Source organism: Callorhinus ursinus, unplaced genomic scaffold, assembly GCF_003265705.2.
Source record: "Callorhinus ursinus isolate GAN/ISIS: 27379988/994484 unplaced genomic scaffold, GSC_fseal_2.0 scaffold25, whole genome shotgun sequence".
NCBI lineage: Eukaryota > Metazoa > Chordata > Mammalia > Carnivora > Otariidae > Callorhinus > Callorhinus ursinus.
Genome location: NW_027397087.1, coordinates 39,208,171 through 39,214,524, shown reverse-complemented (window position 1 = coordinate 39,214,524; position 6,354 = coordinate 39,208,171).

Genomic DNA, 6,354 nt, shown 5'->3' with positions numbered 1-6,354 from the left:
AGCTCTGGTGGCTGGGCACATTCTCTGCCCATTTGAGGAATGTCCTCAGGGCTCCCAGGATTGGGGATTTCATGGAGAAGTTGGTGCTCTAAAAGCCACCTCTGGCCCCTACCCAGATCCCACAGGGCAAGGCAGGTAGATTGGCCCCTTGGAGTAGTTGGAGCCTGCATCGACAGACCAAACATACAACTTCAAAGTTCTCTTGAAGGAAACTGGGTTTAGGAACTTGGGAGTAAATCCAAGATTCCTTAGAAAAGTCTTTTTTTCTTTGGGAGTAAGGTATGAAAGAAACAACTTACCAAAAGTTATTTAAAAACTGGGGCGCCTCGGTGGCTCAGTCGGTTAAGTGACAGCCTTTGGCTCAGGTCATGATTCTGGGATCGAGCCCCACATCTGGCTCCTTGCTCAGTGGGGGGTCTGCTTCTCTCTCCCTCTGCCTCCCCTACCATTCACTCTCGCTGTCTCTTGTGTGAACGCTCTGCACTCTGAAAACCTTTAAAAAAAACTTTTAAAAACTTAAAAAACAAAAACAAAACCTATGCAAGATTCAGAAGGCAAGTTCTAGAACCAGACTATGTGCTCTGAATCAGGACTTCTAGGCTTAACTAGCTGTGTAATATTGACCATTTTTCTTAGCCTCTTATGTGCCTCCATTTTCTATATTACAAGTACATAGTAATACAGGGTAGGGGAAAAGAATGGGGAACTATTGCTCAACAGATACAGAATTTCTATTTGGGGTGAGAAAAAAATTTTGGAAATAGATTATGGTAATGGTTGTACAATGTTGTAAATGTAATTAACACCACTGAGTTGTGCACTTAAAAATGGCTAAAATGGGGGTGCCTGGGTGGCTCAGTCGGCTGGGCATCTGCCTTTGGCTCAGGTAATGATCCCAGAGTCCTGGGATCAAGTCCCACGTTGGGCTCCCTGCCCGGGGAGAGTCTGCTCCTCCCTCTCCCTCTCCTGCTCCCCCTGCTTGTGCTCGTGCTCTCTGTCTCTCAAATAAATAGATAAAATCTTAAAAATAAAATAAATTATTTTTTTAAATAGCTAAAATCGCAAATTTTATGTTACACATATTTTTTTTAAGATCTTATTTATGTATTTAACAGAGAGAGACACAGCGAGAGAGGGAGCACAGCAGGGGGAGTGGGAGAGGGAGAAGCAGGCCTCCCGCCAAGCAGGGATCCCGATGTGGGGCTCGATCCCAGGACCCTGGGATCACGACCCGAGCCAAAGGCAGACGCCCAATGACTTAGTCACCCAGGCGCCCCGTTACACATATTTTACCACAATTTTTTTTAAGTTTTATTTAGTGATTTAAGTAATCTCTACACCTAGCATGGAGCTCAAACTCACAACTCTGAGATCAAGAGTCGCACACCCTACCGACAGCTGGCCAGGTGCCCCCACAATTTTTAAAAAGTGAAAAAAATGGGGGTGGGTAATAATAGTACTGACATTAAAAATTAAGAAAAGGATTAAATGGTTTAATTCCTACAAAGTGCTTAGAGGAGCTCCCGGCATGTGTTAAAACCTTAAAGCTTAGCTCCTCCTTCCCCTCCCTCCTCAGGCCACAAAAGAAAGTCAGGGAGCTAGACATGTAACAACAAAAAAGCCTAACAACGAAAAAAATGTATATACACAGTGGCAGGAGAGAAAATTGGTGCGACCTCTCAGAGCAATTTTACAATGTGTATCAAGAACCTTAGGGGCGCCTGGATGGCTCAGTCATTTGAGTGTCTGCCTTCCACTCAGGTCATGATCTCAGTGTCCTGGGATTGAGCCCCACATCAGGCTCTCTGCTCAGCAGGAGTCTGCTTCTCCCTCTCACTCTCCCTCTGTGCTCTCCCCGTGCACCCTCTCAAATAAATAAAAATAAAAGAATCTTAAAAACATACATTATATATGGGGCACCTGGATGGCTCAGTCAGGTCATGATTCCAGCATCCTGAGATGGAGCCCTGTGTCGTGCTCTCTGCTCATCAGGGAGTCTGCTTGTCCCTCTAACCCCTCCTGTTCATGCTCTCTCTCTCTCTCAAATAAATAAAATCTTTAAAAAAAAAAATACATTGGGGTGCCTGGGTGGCTCAGTCGTTAAGCGTCTGCCTTTGGCTCAGGTCATGATCCCGGGGTCCTGGGATCGAGTCCTGCATCGGGCTCCTTGCTCGCTGAGGAGCCTGCTTCTCCCTCTCCCACTCCTGCTTGTGTTCCCTCTCTCTCTGTCTCTCTCTCTCTGTCAAATAAATGGATAAAATCTTAAAAAAAAAATACATTTATATACCCTCTGACATAGAAATGTCACTTTCAAGAGTTTAGCATAATCATTGGTCTTTGCAGAAAATTAACTACAGGGATCTTCATCACAGTATTTCTAATACAGAATAATAGGGAAAAATTGAAAATGTGTCCCAAGTGGACTGGTTAAATTATTGGATAGCCTTATGAGGAAACACAACCATTAAAAATTGTAGGGGCGCCTGGGTGGCGCTGTCGGTTAAGTGTCAGACTCGGTTTCAGCTCAGGTCATGATCTCAGGGTTGTGAGATGGAGCCCTGAGTGGAGCTCCACACTCAGTGGGGAGTCTGAGATTCTCTCCCGCTCTCTCTCCCTTTCTCTCCCTCTAGCCCTGCCCCGCCTCACGCACATGTGTGCACACACACACACTCTCTCTCTCTCAAATAAATCTTTAAAAAATAATATTATTATAGCAAGATAGCCCATCCCCTCCAGGTTTCTGACTCAAGTCTGGAGTGGGCCTGAGGTGCTGCTGGTCACATTTTGAGAAGCACGAGGCTTGTGCCTAGTCCAGTGCTTGGCATACAGCAAGCACTGGGACAATGTGAGATCATCTCCCAACAGCTGAGGGGGGCAGAGGCTGGACTGGCTGCACGCAAGCATGGGCAGAAAGCAAGAGAAGCAGGGGCCGGCTCTGCTGATGACTTAAAGCGCGACTTGGGGCATATCCTCCCGGGCTGGACCTCACTCCCTCTCCTGTCTGTAATAGGAGGAGCCTGAACCAGGTGGCCCCTAGTTTCTGCTCTGAAAGTTTTTGACTTGGAGGAGAGGATATGAAACAGTGCAGTCAACATTTAAAAAGAGGCAGAGAAAAAATGAGAGGCTCTGTCTGGCCCAGTAATCCCCAGTCCTGACTCAAGTTGAAAGCTGTGCTAGCTTCAAGACAAATCTGAGAGGGGCGCTTGGGTGGCTCAGTTGGTTAAGCAACTGCCTTCAGCTCAGGTCATGATCCTGGAGTCCCGGGATCAAGTCCTACATCGGGCTTCCTGCTCAGCAGGGAGTCTGCTTCTCCCTCTGACCCTCTTGCCTTTCGTGCTTTCTCTCTCTCATTCTCTCTCTGAAATAAATAAATAAAATCTTAAAAGAAAAAAAAGCAGGTGAGATCCTCCAAATCTTGTTCCTCAATTATTAAAAAAAAAAAAAAAAAAAAAAGACAAATCTGAGAATGGGCCCCCACTGTCTGGCCCTGGGGAAGTTTCCAGGGGATATCTTCCCCCCACCACCACCATCCAGGGCTGGGACTCTTCCCAGCCTGGGAGGTGAGAGGGCAACGTGGAGATGAACCAAGTCACCCATTCAGGTCACCAGCTGAAAATCAGGAGCAAAACAAGACCCCCTTAAAATACACAGCAGGCAATGTCTCATGGGCTAAAGATAAGGAACTTTGGACTCACTAGGGCCTGGATTAAAATCATGGCCCATCACCTTCTGACTGTACTGTGACCTGGGCAAGCACTTTTATCTACAGGGAAGAGACTCTTGGGCTCACCTAATTAGAAATTGACATACTTATGATTAAGTAAATCAGAAGGGAAAGGTTATCTTATAACAAGAAGTTATGTACTGGGGCGCCTGGGTGGCTCAGTCGTTAAGCGTCTGCCTTCGGCTCACGTCATGGTCCCAGGGTCCTGGGATCGAGCCCTGCATCAGGCTCCCTGCTCCGCGGGAAGCCTGCTTCTCCCTCTCCCACTCCCCCTGCTCGTGTTCCCTCTCTCGCTGTGTCTCTCTCTGTCGAATAAATAAATAAAATCTTAAAAAAAAAAAAAACAAAATAAGAAGTTATGTACTAACAAAACAAGATTTTTGAGGATTTACTCTGTGCCAGGTACTATCCTAATCACCTTACCTGGATTATGTCACTTAACTATAACCATCTTGGGAGGTAGGTGCTATTATTAGCCACATGGGGGAGGAAACTGAGGCATATGTAGGTGAAATAAGTCACATAGGCCACAGAGCCAGCCAGTAGGTGAGTATGGATTTGGACTCATGCCATCCAGCTCCAGAACACAAGACCTGAACCACTCTGACATGCTTCCTCTCACCCAGAGCTGGGCCTTAGGGAACTTGTGGGAGTGGGGGAGAAGGGGTTTGGCCCCTCTGAGCTTTAGGGTCTCCTGTGCCTGCAGTTTCTGCACCCTGGCTCACACAACACCTGTTAATACATGACTTTGCCACCCTCTCATGTCAGAGTCTCCCTCCTCCCACAACTGGCTGAAGAAAGACTCTTTTACATGGTCACCAAGTGGGCGGTGAGAAGCACTGGTCCTCAAGATGGCTTAGATGGTACAGGGCCTAGGCCTTAAATCATATCAAATTACATGGGGAGAAAGCTGTTCCCTTTTCAATTCTCTTTCAGTTTCAGTAACCTCAGGGGAAGGTCTTGGCTGTATAACTCTTGCTACCTCCTCCCCCACTTTGAGAACAGTAAGCCCTCTCAGTTTTTTTTCTGGATATATCCCAAAGGCAGCTGTCCTGCCACAACTTGAGTGCAAGCCCCGCTCACTGGCTTCCTGATCACCACGGGGACTTCAGTTCTCCATTGAGTAGCCAGGATGAGCTCTTTCAAGCTCAAATTTCGTTATCTCATAACTTTAAAAACCTCCATCTGCAATGCAGATAAAATCCAAACTCCTGGCTATGGCCTACAGGCTTCTGCATCCCACCTGCCTCTGTGACCTCATCTCCCCAGTGCCTCCCCTTCCTCCTATGCCTCCTGTCCACCCCCTCACACAGCCTCTCTAGAAATGCATTCAATCTCCCTGTCCTCAGGGATGGCTCCTTTCCATTATTCAGGTCTTGACGCAAATGTCACCTCCTGAGAAGAGTTCCCTGAATACTGACCCGAGCAGCCCCACCCACTCCCTCTCAACCCAGCCACCTGAGCTCCTTAACACTGGTCTGCATCCACCTATAGCACCTATCTCTTGGCTTTCTCTACCACACAACTAGGCTGTAAGGTCCTGGAGGGTGGGGACTAGGTCAGTCTTGGTCATTTTGGTATTTCCTGTGCTTGGCTCAGTACCTAACCAACAGTAGACATTAAACACATATCTGTTAATTGACCGATGACAGAGTGACACTCGGGGGTCCTCCTGAGAGCCTCTTCTTTTGGAAATGGCTGGCAACCTTCCTGCTCTTGAGGTCCTCTTTTTTAGGTTGGGATTCTCCCACCAGTGGGCACTTACCAGATGATTTTAGGGGGTGCACAGATTCCACCTTAAATAACATTGAATCATGGAGAAAGGGGAACTTCCCTCTTCCGTTCTCTTTGAATTTTCCTGATTATACAAGAGAAAAATTCTGTTAGTGTTACTCCTTATCACTTCTCTAACACTTGCTAATCTCAGATTCTTACAAAGTCCTCAGTTTCACAGTTTTCTGCACATGCTGATATTTAGCTAGATTATAACATTATACTATTTTCACTGTGTATATATTTTATAGATACTTTGTTAAAGTGGGAAGTGATTTAAGGTAATGCTATGGCGTACCTCTTTTAAATAAATGTATTTAGGGTTTTTTTAAATAGCAAATTGACTTAAAGACTTCAAACACAGGTGTATGTGTCTGTGGCCAGTATTGTGAAGGTGGGGTGCCATTGGTGATAGTTGGGGGACCTCTCACTGTTCCAGGCAGAGCAGGCCCTTCTGGAACACAGACTGGCTCCAAATGAGCCCCTGGACCAAGTGCCATTTAGTTTGTTCAGTGATATGAGAAGTTTTCAGCTGAGTATGAATGAACTTTTTCCCTGGACGTCAGTGCATGAATTTGGGGGACCTCTTTGTCAATCTCAGTCTATTTTGCTTTAATGTGTAGGGCCTCTGTTCTTTTCTGTGCAGTTCTGACCACTTGGTATGACCACCATGGTCATGAGTAGAGAATGGTGGATCCAGAACACAAAATACTTAATATCCTGATGTCAAAGTTCCCTAGTGAAGTCAGGCCCTGGCCTTTTCTTTGTCCGTCATATAAACCAGGCAAACATGAGCTGTTATTTGTGGATGCACCAAATAAATCACCTAGTGCACAGCTTTGCTCAGCCCAACTATT